Here is a 13,143-nt window from a genome sequence, read left to right as displayed (position 1 = left end):
AGGGAGAAGACAGAGAGCAGGGTACCAAGCACTTTATAAGATGGTAGGGGCGGAGGTCACTAACTTTTCGTGGGCTTAACTCTAGGTAGTTATTTTATTTTATTTTTAAAATTTATTTATTTAATTTATTTATTTTTGGCTGCATCATGTCTTCGTTGCTGCATGTGGGCTTTCTCTAGTTGTGGCAAGTGGGGGCTACTCTTCCTTGTAGTGCGCGGGCTTCTCGTTGCGGTGGCTTCTCTTGTTGCAGAGCACGAGCTCTAGGCACACGGGCTTCAGTAGTTGTGGCTCGCAGGCTCAGTAGTTGTGGCTCGTGGGCTTAGTTGCTCTGCGGCATGTGGGATCTTCCTGGACCAGGGCTTGAACCTGTGTCCCCTGCATTGGCAGGTGGATTCTTAACCACTGTGCCACCAGGGAAGCCCTAGGTGGTTATTTTAAAAGGTGCCCTGGGAAAAGCAAAGCAGGGACTGATGGCAGGAATCCTAAACTCAAGTCCTTATCAAAATGTCCAGACTCTTGGTGTGAGGAGGGTTATCACACTGTAAAATGCCTACGTAGCAACTCTGAAAAACAAGCTGTTTTTCAGAGAAACAGAAATTGTTTTTCTCATCACATCTCTCTCCTAGACCTGTGAGGCCAGGTCATGAGAGTTTGCTTCCAGGGCCAGCAGATGAATCTTAAGAGGAGAAAGATTTTAAGAAGAACCACCACTAAGGACACGATCAAAAGCATTCTGCAATAGTTCCAATGCAAAGAAACAACTGACTGTAGCCCAAAGATGACTCACACACACTTGATCCCAGGCATCCAAGGCTTTCTGCCCTCACTCTCACAGGAAGCAGGCAGTTGCACAAGTCAGACTAGGAAACTTTGGCACCAAAGTTGACTCAAGTCAACTCCCCATAGTGACCCAGAATGCTCTGAGGCCAGGACCAAGCTACCCATGGGGAGGCCCTCCAAGAAAACCTTCAGTTGCCCTATAGAATGTGGAGTTTGGGGCACCACCAACCCAAAAACCTCTGTGTGAAATGACCAGGATGTGACTTTTGTTCTGACCTACCTTTTGCACTGCTTTTTGTATGTGACCCAGCGACTTGGTCTCCATCTATCACCAGGCCCCTCTCTCTGCATTAGGTCCCTATCTGCAATCTTAACCTTTCCAGCTCATTTCTCCGGTTGGCCTTCATTTGGGCAATCATTCATTCACTCGGCAAATATCTACGAGCTACTAGAAGGCCTTGGCTAGAAGCTGTGCAGCTACCAAGAAAAAGTTACAATCCTTTGCCTCTAATAAGCTTGTGGTCCAAATAGATATTTGAATACTCAGCTTTAGGACCACCAGGTCAAGCCCTAAAAAAGCCTGTGGCTCCTGAAACCATTGTTATAACATCTGTCTTAAACCCAAGGATCGTCCCTGAAGAGGTTCTAGTACCTCTGAGTTACACCCCTGGTTTGAGTCACATTTCTAAGCATGCTGATCAAAAACCAACATTTCCACTCTGGCTGAGAAAGAGGCAATGTCTCCATAAAGGACCACTCCACGCTTCTGAAATATAACACTTGTCCAAGAACCCACAGGCCTAAAAATCATTACTCCAAAGGAATTTAAACTGGCAGGGAACTCAGATGCCCACTTAATTTTACACCTATCATGAATAACTTTGTGGCAATTGTATATTTTTTTAATATCTACGTAGTGGCCTTTCCTTTGTCTCATACCCTACATACCTCAATCCTCATGACAACTCTGTGAAATACTCATTACTACTTTTTTAGAGATGAAGAGCTGAGACACGGAGAATTTCACAGGGGTAGTAGTAGCAAAGCTAACACTGGGCTTCTGACATTTGTTCTATGTGTCTTACAGATATTTTGTGAAAATTATCTTTTTCTGTAAAGTTCTCTTAAGATGCCCAGATGAACTCTGTATATCAGATGAAGCCCCTGGGATGTTACAAGCCATCTGCCCACTGAGTATTATTTCCCTATGACAGGTAACAAGAGTTGGAGAAGATACCAAGTAATATTTTTAAGAATTAATTCATTCATTCAACATTTATTGAACATCTGCTGTATGTCAGATGCTACACTGGGATACTGAGTAGAAGCATCATGTTGGCCCTTCACTACCTATGCATGAAAAGGTGATATCAGGGACATCAAGACACTAAAACTCCTGCAGAGTAACTGTTACCCTAGCCACATCTATCTTCCACATCCTATGTCTCTATCTGTGCCTTTTCCATTTTCTTCTTTCAGATACACAAAGCTCTCATGTTCTTTCCCTCCTCCCACATTAGAATTTACTTTAAGAGGGCTTCCCTGGTGGTGCAGTGGTTGAGAATCCACATGCTAATGCAGGGGACACGGTTCAAGCCCTGGTCCGGGAAGATCCCACATGCCGCAGAGCAGCTAAGCCTGGGCGCCACAACTGCTGAGCCTGTGCTCTAGAGCCTGTGAGCCACAACTACTGAGCCTGCACGCTGCAACTACTGAAGCCCATGCGCCTAGAGCCCGTGCTCCACAACAGGAGAGACCACCGCAATGAGAAGCCCGCACACCGCAATGAAGAGTAGCCCCCACTCAGCCAAAAATAAATAAAATAAAAATAAAATAAATAAATTTTTAAAAAAAGAATTTACTTTAAGAAAGACCTCGATCAATCATTTACACTTCAGTAGTAATTTTATTGTCTGAGAGGGCATCTCCCAGGCCTTTTAAAACTAACTTCCAATGGGAAAAATAAGTTGGTTCCTTATTTTTAAAGTTTGAGATATTGGCAAGCATGGCTGAAATTATAACTTAAAAACAGCCAAAATGCCTTCCCAGAATCCTATGTGAAGGGATATAGAAGAAAGCATATTTGAGAAAGACCAATTATAACCCAAAATGTTACTGTCTGCCCTCTCCTTTATCTTGTCTTCTTTATCTATGGGAAGAAGCTGCCCTCTCGTTTTTTTCTGAGATCTCTGGCATGATCTTTACAAGATAATTATTTTCAGAAGTTCACCTGCACTCAGTTCCTAGCATAGTGACTCTCTGAGGAGAGAGAATCCCTAAGTGGGTAGATCAAACCCCCCAGGTGGAACAGAAGACCATAAGTAATTTGAGAAAACATATTCAGTATTATGTTTGTATAGTTGAAAAATGAAAACACACCATTCTTTTCTTTTTTTTTTTTTTTTGCGGTACGCGGGCCTCTCACTGCTGTGGCCTCTCCCATTGCGGAGCACAGGCTCTGGACACACAGGCTCAGCGGCCATGGCTCATGGGCCCAGCCGCTCCACGGCATGTGGGATCCTCCCAGACCGGGGCACGAACCCGTGTCCCCTGCATCGGCAGGAGGACTCTCAACCACTGCACCACCAGGGAAGCCCCACACCATTATTTTCATAGCATGGAAACTGAAGTCAAAAAAAAAATTATCTTACCTGGTGAGGACATACAGAAGATACTGATTTTCGATGGAGATGGTGGAGGTGAGAGGGAGGGAATAAGGAGTGTCTCATAATCCTGGCAGTGAAGGAAAGGCATTTTAGGTATATCAAAATAAAGCACAAGCTTTATTTTTTTTTATTTTTATTTATTTTTTGACATTCATGATTAATTTATTTAAAAAATGCCAAGAATTGTGATAAAAACAATAAATAAAACACACATACTCAGATCAAACTTTTTATCATACACGTAGTTGCAGTATCCGTCTTTTCTGGCTCACATGACTCTCATGACACGCATAAGCACAAGCTTTAAAATGTTGAAAAAGTCTGGCCCGTTCTGTGCTCAATTTACATGCTGAATGAATCAATAAATGTGTCCATCATCCTCTGAGCAATTTCATACATGTTTTACTACTACCAGATCCCTTCAATTACACCTTCCGCATCTCCAAAGGAACGAGCCACGGTGGCTGTAATCATGGCTTAACCCTGTACAATTAGATCATCCAGCATACTTCAGCTTCTGCGGTAGCCATCATGCCACACAAAGGAGAAAGGTGGACTACTGTGCCTGATCTCAAGATCTACCACCGATGCAATCAGCAGAATCAACCACACCATGTCGGAGCCCTGAAGGGCTGACTCGAATCTTTACAACCCAGGTGCCCTGCACCCATGCCAATAGCACAACAGTACACAAACTCGGTTCCCTCCACAGAAGTGCAGTGTCCAGTTTGTAAAATTTTGTAGTGAACTTAGGTATCTTCTCTACGACATCTCTGCTTTAATCTCCTCACACTAGGCCCCGATGAAAGACCTCTACCAGCAACCTAACCACAAGCTCCCCAGCAGTGGCAATGGTACCCATGACTCGGTGATTTGTCACAAGAAGCTGCTCTTCCACCTTTCCCAGTGGCTTCCAAGTAACAACAGGAGAGCTGGATTCTGTACAAATGGGTGTGAACAGCCGAGGGGTTCACCAGGAAGCATAACTTGGGGATTACTCCTTCTAGTTTGTTTCGTTTATGTTTTCCAGAAAATCTGAGCTGCAGGAATGGATGGGGACTTTCAACAGCCAGGTTGGCTGGTGACTCCTTGAGTCCCCAGGGGGAGACCAATCCCATGTAGAGCAGAGATGATGCTCTATAGCAGGTTAACCTCCTCCTGCGACAGCATTTGGGGATTCAAAATCCAGACCTTCCTGGGTGAAAGGAGAGGAAATAAACTTTCCCTTCTCCTCGATCCACAAAAAGCTCACTCTTCAAACTTGAATGTGCAGAAGATTCACCTGGGGAATCTTAAAATGCAAATTCTGATTCAGGAGGCCAGGGTGGTGCCTGAAACTCTGTCTTTCTAACAAGCTCCCAGGTGAGGCTGGTGCTTCCGGTCACTTGTCCTTACTCTGAGTAGCAAGGCAATAAATATAAACAATCCAGCTATTCAGCTGAGGAGTCGGGGTGGGGTGGGGCGGGTACTAGGAGGAAAATAGAAATATATTTGATATTTGATGCCCTCATGTATTACTCAGTTTTTTCCTTTGTGTCATATCTTTGTAATTTTTAAAAAAGGGCAAATACGTATAATCTTTTTTTTAGAAGAAAAGGAAAGAAAAAATGATCAGCTGTAAGTTTTTTCTTGTTATGAAGTTGGTATCTGCTCACATCCTGCCCGAGGGTATGGCTTCGGAATTCTGGAATATCACAACCTGATACTAGAGCATGTGGGAACCAGGAGACTCTTTCTCAACAGAAGAGCTGACCACAGTCATGGTCAGATCTCGGTGAGACCTGTGCTTGACAAACCAAGGAACATGGTGGTCACAAGCCAAGGCAGCCCAAGCCCACCATGGTGCATCTCCCTGGGTGTACACCGATTCAGGTATGGGGGCCGGGGGGTAGCTAACATGCATAAGTTAACTAATAAATCATTTAAAACATAACTTATATCAAAACAAACATGGATATTTTATGTGGCAGAATTCAGACACTAAATACATTTTTCAGATTAAACAGACACTTGAAAGAAAATTTCTCCTTGCCCCCCAGACCCCAGTCTCCCCTGTGATATAGGGGTATCTTGGTTAAAAAACAAAAACAAAAACTGGAGAAGTGATGACCCACGTGAACCACAGTGGGGCTTAGACTAATGATCCCACAGCCACCTCTGGGGACGCAGACAGGGAGACTGCCCCAGCAACGGCAGCATTTCCCAAAACTACAAGCCCCATTCATCATCCATGGAGAGTTTAATTGTCCTGTCCCACCTTTGTGTCACTTCTCAGCATTACAATCTTACACTGATATTTTCAATGGAACTAAATAAACATCACCAACTACCTGTCCCACAAATACAACATGTCTACAACTAAGCTCCTTGGATCTATACCCAGCCCTTCCAGACCTGCTCCTCTTCCCACATTACATTTATCTCCATCCATCTGCAGAGAAGCTGAGCACTTCCCCAGCTTTTTCTCTCCTTTGCCCACAAGATCCAGTCTCTAAATCCTGTCATCTCTGATGATGCCACCCATCTCCTGAGACCATTCCCTCCCTCTCCACCTTGGTTCAGCCCTCATCTCCTCTCACCTGGACGACTGCCATGACCTCCAAGCCAGGTTCGCTGTTCTGGGCTGTTCCCACCTCAATATTCCCTCCACACACTGGCTGCTGGAATGATCTTCCGAAAGCATGAACCCAGACCCGTCCCCGTCCTGCCTAAGAGCTTTAATTGATCCCACCCCTTGTCCCCATCCTTCTCTCTGGATCAGATCCAAGCTCCCAAACCAAGCTTTCTAAAGGCCCTTTAGAATGTGGTCACCAAACTGCGGTTCCAGCCCCCGCCCCTCAGGTCCTCCTCTTGTTGTCATTCTCTGACCACCCCATGTTCCAGGGCCACTACTTTGCACATACAGTATTCCTTCTGCCTAGAAAGATTCTTGCACCTTCTCCAACTGATGAAATCCGCTATCCTCCAAAACTCAGTTTAAATGTTACATAATTTATGAAACATCCCGCAGATCTCATGCTCATATAATCCTCCTCCCTCCTGACTCCTCCAGTACACCTCGTACCTGCCTCTATGATTGGTCTTTGCCATCATATCATGGTTATATGTCTATGGTGAGCTCTTCACAAATAAAAGCCAAGTATCTTTGTAGCCTCAGAGTCTAGCCCAGAACAGCCCAGTGAATGAGTGCATGAATTAATGAAAGGTAGCTTTTCTACCCTGCTTTCTGTTTAATTCCATGCTTTCTGACCCAAGTAGGAACCTACTGATCCCACTTGAGGAGAGACAGGAGTGAGGGACCATTAACCATTTCCCCCGCAGTTGAAAATCCTCCCCTTACCCCAGGGGAATGCCAGGAACCAAAACCTTACAGGAAATGTTGGTCCTGCTTGCCTGGGTCTCTCACATCAGTCCAATTGGTGACACTACTAATTTCCAGCAACGGGATGGAGATAGAGAGAAGAGATACATTTCTGGGCAAGAATTCAGGATAGAAAAATTGGATGTCTCCAACCTCCCTAAAATCAAGTTTTTGTAATTTCAAAATGCTGTGAATGAATTCCCAGGACATGAAAATATAAAAGAACTAGAAGTCCAAGTAAATGTGATTAGAATTGTCTGTGCTGGTACATATTAGGTCTTTATTACTTATGTCAACACAATCCAGCACTGTCATGATGTATGTCATGTCTTCCTAACCAAACTGTAAACTCCTGTGAGCATACACTATATTTTTACCTACACTGGGTTAAATCTCTGGGCCTAATGCTGTCTTTTTAATACAGGAGAATTCCAATAAATGCTGTATACATGATCAAGGGTTGGCTGTATACATGTGTGTCTATATATACTATGTAATTTTTTCTGTTATACTTTACCTACAGCTTTCACTTAAAAAATGGAAAAAAATGGAACCAATCCGGTTTTGCAAACAGAACAGACATACAGGCCTGTGTTGATACCTAACTGGGTTTTGCTTTTGGTCCTGCCAGAGGCAGGGGGATTGATTAGTTAATTCCTCCAGGGGTCTTCCAGCCCTGTGGTTTTCAATCCGCATTTTTCTCTTGAGAAAGTCTATGCAGTCAACTATATACCCGAATGCTGAGGCGTCACTGTGGATTGGATCTGGCATCTAGAAACTGCACTGGTGAATCTTAAGTATGTTAATATGGATAATTTAAACCTTATAAATAGCTTCCCATAATATGTTTCTTGCCTGAGGAGGTCTTTTGGTTGGAGTGCACTACAATCAGGCTTGAGTTTGCAACTTAAAAAGAAAACCAGAATTTGAGAAGTATAAAATTTTATGTAGCTTTTTCTTCATAAGCTCATGTTTATTGAAAGGGCTGGTGGTAAGCTCAGGGAAAATGGAGCTGTGAAAGGGACACGGGGAGGTTGCTTCAGCTCTCTGTGGGTGCTTCCTTATTAAATTGGTGTTGTTTCAAAATCAAAAGCTAATTATTCTAATATTCTCACCTGAGATGGGCAGCCTGCCTGGGCCATGATGGTTCCCACTGACTCTTCAGCAATGAGCAGGTAAAATGTGGGTGATGACACCTAGAGAATGAATAAAGCAGGAAAAAAATATATAGAACTTTACTACCCTCTTCCTAACTTAGAAACAAACAGATGAAAACATAAATTGGGCTTTAAGACCTAGTTTAATAATTATTTCCACACTGCTTATCTTTTTAACTGTATGTCTTCATTATCTTCTAAAACAAGTGTCAAGATTATAAAAGAGGTTCTTATACAGACTTCTTATGTGCGCTTAAGACATTTCTTTAGCAGTACAGAAATTGGTAGAGAAGTTTCATACCCAGGAGTCCTTCTAAAAGATGTTTGTGGGTGGTCAGCACCCTTGGAGAGCCCTCTTAAACTAATTCGGGAGGGCATCTGTCCTGGCGTTACCTGGTTACCGAATCCGGAAGTTCTTAGCAGAAAATGTTGAGGCATTTATTATATTTTTAACTTGCAGTTCATTTTGTAGTTATCAGAGAAATTGAACAGCGTGAGTTCATGAACTTCTTTTTGAAATATAACTGAGTTTGCTAAATAGCAATTTTGAAAATGCAGGTTCTGGAGTCAGACCATGTTGACAAATGAAAACTCCGCCATTTAGAGAGGGTGGAGCCTCCTTGTCTACAAAATGAGATCAGAATAGGATCAGCTTCATAGGGTACTCAACAGAATTAAACGGGAAAATGTAATCAAAATGCTTGTATAGGGACTTCCCTGGTGGTGCAGTGGTTAAGAATCCGCCTGCCAATGCAGGGGACACAGGTTCGAGCCCTGGTCCGGGAAGATCCCACATGCCGCGGAGCAACTAAGCCCATGCGCCACAACTACTGAGCCTGCGCTGCAGAGCCCACGAGCCACACTGAACCCACGCAGCACAACTACTGAAGCCCATGCTCCCTAGAGCCCGCATGCTAAAACTACTAAGCCCACACGCGGCAACTACTGAAGCCTGTGCGCCCTAGGGCCTGCATGCTGCCAACTACTGAGCCCGCATGCTGCAACTACTGAAGCCAGAATGCGAGCCTGTGCTGCGCAACAAGAGAAGCTGCTGAGATGAGAAGCCCGCACACCGCAACGAAGAGTAGCCCCTGCTCGCCGCAACTAGAGAAAGCCCATGTGCACCAGTGAAGACCCAACACAGTCAAAAAAAAAAAAAAAAAAGCTTGTATAAGGGAAGTCCTCATTACATATTTGCTATCATTATTTTAAATGTGTGGGGGAAAAAAGCTTGTATAAGGGAAGTTCTCATTACATATTTGCTATCATTATTTTAAATGTGTGATATTTGTGGTTCCAGGAGCCTTACCAATAAAGCAAATAGTGTATGATATTAACTTCTAGTGAATTTACAAATTATTAAACATGCCTCAATACAGAGGAGTCGAACAAGAAGAATACTGATGCATCTATAATTAATTCTAATATTTTGATAATTGTTTCTCTAAGTCTCATGCTTTCAAACAAACTATAATTATATAGTGGTTTTATCTGTGCACACAATCACTGTGAGAGGGACGGAGGTCTCGGTGGGAAGGCCTCTATCGCCCTCCATGAGGTTGGGTGACAAAATGTCAGGTTCACATTGCTGGCATGAAGTCATGGTGAACAGGAACCAGGATGAAAGGTAGGGAACTTAAGTCTGCTGTTAAACAGCACAAGTCTGGATTGAGTCACTTCACTTCCCTGGGCCTTGATTTCCTCATTTTTAAAATGAAAAGACACAACTAGATCGCTCTCCTGTCCCTGTCACCACTCAGGTTTTATACTTCTACCCACTAACAACAAAATACTTGTTGTTTTGAATAACTGAATGTTCTATTTTACTTGACAAATAACATAAGTACCGTATATGAATGATAGATGTTCAAGAGATGTTGTTCATCCACAGGGGCTTGGTCTTGGAATCAAAACTCCTAGAGTGTGCATAAAGAACTCTTGATTTGATGACTCAGATGACACTTGAGGCTCTGGTAGTGCCAGAAGTTTGTTATTAGAGACAAAAACCATAAAACTGTACCACAAAGTGTACCTGATTATGTGAACTTTGCTGGGGGTGGTAAGGAGTTCTACATAAGCTTAAGGTTGGCTGCCCTTATGTGTTAATATTTTAAAAGTTCAGAGTATACTTTTTAAGGTACATGTGAAATGAAAATGTTCCACTGTTGTAGGAGTGACGATATTATCCAGCACATAATTCTGGATCTGATACTACCTAGTTCCAGAACCTTAGCCAAGCCACTCTGAATCTCCTTTCTCTACATGTAAAATGAGGTGAGGATCCAAAGACATAATAGATGTGAAAACACACTGGAAAATAAAAACCATCATACAAATGCCATAACTGTTATTCTGCTCTGCCAAAGAAATGGAATGATCAGTTAATTCAAGTGGGATGGATTCAACATGCCAGTTCTTTGAGGTAAAGAGACCTCCAAATGGATGGATTGTCAGAATTTTCCAACCAAATGCTTGCTCCTCTGTCAATTTAGCCTAAGTCAACTCGAAGGCATCCCTTATGCTACATACACTCCTTAACAATTAAGCTCTCATTTAGATACTTAGGTTTTTGTTTTGTTTTTTTCACGTGGTCAAGATTTATTTCAAGGCCTGAAAACACTGACTAATCGAAAATGGCCCTACTGCAATTTCTTATAATATATAAATACTTTATATATGAAACTTTAAAAAATGTAGACACTATTAACTAACTCCTAAACCACACACTATAGGCTTTTCAAGAGCAATAGTTATTTAACAAAATGTAAGGTGACAGTATCAAAGAATTTTCACACCTAATGAGGACACAATTGGTCGCAAGCTACTCAAACACCAATCTTTTTTACACTTTCCACGTTTGTTTTTAACTTTGTTTCATAGAACCACTGATAATTGAGGCTTCTTTCAAGTATAGGATTTCTAACATTAAATTACATTTTCTAAGTATTTCTATAAAGAAGAAATGAAAAAGACACATACTACATTGTTTGCCATAAATTCATACACCAAAAAGTCAAAACATTCCTGCTTCCCCCTTCTCCAACATTAGCTTTAGATGTTCTTCTAAATATTATATAAACAGTTTTGTTAAAGTCAGTTCTCATTTATGCAGATTAGGGGAAAATGGTTTTGTAATGAGTTATCTTTAAAATTATCTTCTAGATAGCACTCTTTAGCCTTAAATTACATTGTGCACAAACAACTACAACAGTCTGCATTTGCTCAGGAACATACAGTCACATTAAAAACAAATAACTTTGTATTTCATAGTTTAGTTGGCTCTTAAATAGTTTCCCTAGGGGGAGAAACAAGTATTTTGTGTTGTTTAAGAAACTGGTATATATAAATGAAATGCTAGGTGTTCGTTTAAACTTTGAGGAAACCTACAGATGAACATTTGAGTGTTTTTTCTAAAATGCAAGAGATATGCACTTAATCACTGTTCATATATTGAAGCGATGGGATAGAGATACAGATGCAGAGGAAACTCTACATTTTGTAAATGTAAAGTTGGATATTCTAAATGGAAGAACTGACACTGACAATTGTTTACAAGAAACAAAGGTTAAGAAAAATGTTGAAGAATATCTACTCTTAAAAAGAGAGGAGTGTTATACAACACAAAAATGAGAACTAGAGATTCGAAAAACACTCATTTTACTGTTTTAAAAGAAAAACAAAAAAATAATAGGGAGAGAGTCTAGGCCAATTAGAACTGAGGCAGCTGTAATACAAATGGAACCCAGTACAGTGATTTGAGCCCTTAAAGGAAATGAGTAACTAAAATGAAATTTCACAAGTCTTCATATCTATAATAATATATAAACGCACAAAATATCAAAAATACGAAGTCTGGATTTTTCCCCTTAGGTCTGTAATAAACTGTCAAACCTCTGCTTAATATAGTTACTTTTATGAGCCTTCTGATTAGCAGAGCATGCTATACAGGTACATGCATGCTAGAATTTTACCATGAGAATTATAGTTCTCATCTCAAACTAGTGACTTGCCGGTTACCCATATTTATATATATTTCATTTCCATTATAAAACACTTAAGACCTTTCTAGTGGTACATTTTAATCAACATATTACATAAAAAAGAATCTTGATTTTTAAAATGAACCTTTTTAGTACTGTAACATGATGGGTTTAATTGAACAGCTGGAACATAATATGGTAACTACAGTGTACTGTTTAATTCACAGCTGTAGGAAAATGTTTGATTTTTAAAATATAACCAAGATGAAGCTGTAGAGTTAATGAGCAGTAAAATATTAGAAAACAGTGAATGAATAAATAAGATGCTTTTCCTTCAGTGGCCATTCATTATTTTGCTTTTAGGAACCTGGAAGAAATTGTCTTCTTTAAGTTTCAAATGTTCTGGTAAATCTAGTCGTTTCTTAGCTTCCTCAATATCACCTTGAATTGCTGAAATAAGTGACTCTAAAGAATCAAAGTTCTTTTCTGGTCTGAGGTAGCCGATGATGGCCACATTGAAAATTTCCCCATAGAAGTCCTCTTTGAAAGTATGCATGATATGAGTTTCCATGGGCTTTTTTGTATTCTTGTGGTATGGGTTCCATCCTATGCTCACCACCATCTTATGGGCGTCTCCACTTCCAACACTGGCCCAACCATAATATATGTCAGTGGATGCATCAGCTGGAAGATTATCTACTACTGGTTCAGGAAAGTTAGCTGTAGGGATGCCCAGCTGCTTGGGGCCGCGACCGAAGCCCCGCACCACCTGGCCGCGGCAGAAGTACGGCAGGTGCCTCATGACGCCGTCCGCTCTGGGTGCGGGCTGCAGTCCAGTCCACGCGTCCGGCGGAGCTGCCGTTGAGGCGGTGCCTGGACCCCCCGGACCATCCGGGGGACATGGGCGGGAGCTCCGCAGGTCGGCCGGCCGGGCAAGCGCACGGGCGTACCACGGGCCGCGCGGCGCAGACGACACGCCACGGCGAGACGCTCACACCGCTGACTGAACAGAAGATGCCGGGGGACTCAGACGCTGCGTCTGGGCTCCGGAACGCCGGCGACAGCTGAAGGGCGTCTGTGGGCCGGGAGCGGAGCGGGGGCGGGCCGGCTTGGGAGGACCCCCCAGCCCACCGAGCGCCGCGGGCCTACGCACTCTGCCCAGGCCGAGCCGATACTTAGGTTTTAATTACACAACAAAT

General features: G+C 42.4%; 1 pseudogene; it reads right to left on the bottom strand.

Moving 5' to 3' along the window:
• Nucleotides 1–12,231: 12,231 nt before the first annotated feature.
• On the bottom strand, nt 12,232–12,858 carry LOC132487549 (riboflavin kinase-like; annotated as a pseudogene).
• Between the last annotated feature and the right edge of the window lie 285 nt (nt 12,859–13,143).

Source organism: Mesoplodon densirostris, chromosome 4 (genome assembly GCF_025265405.1).
Source record: "Mesoplodon densirostris isolate mMesDen1 chromosome 4, mMesDen1 primary haplotype, whole genome shotgun sequence".
In the NCBI taxonomy this organism is placed as follows: Eukaryota; Metazoa; Chordata; class Mammalia; order Artiodactyla; family Ziphiidae; genus Mesoplodon; species Mesoplodon densirostris.
The sequence above is the reverse complement of the archived record's forward strand: the minus strand, read 5'-3'. Positions and strand labels throughout refer to the sequence as shown.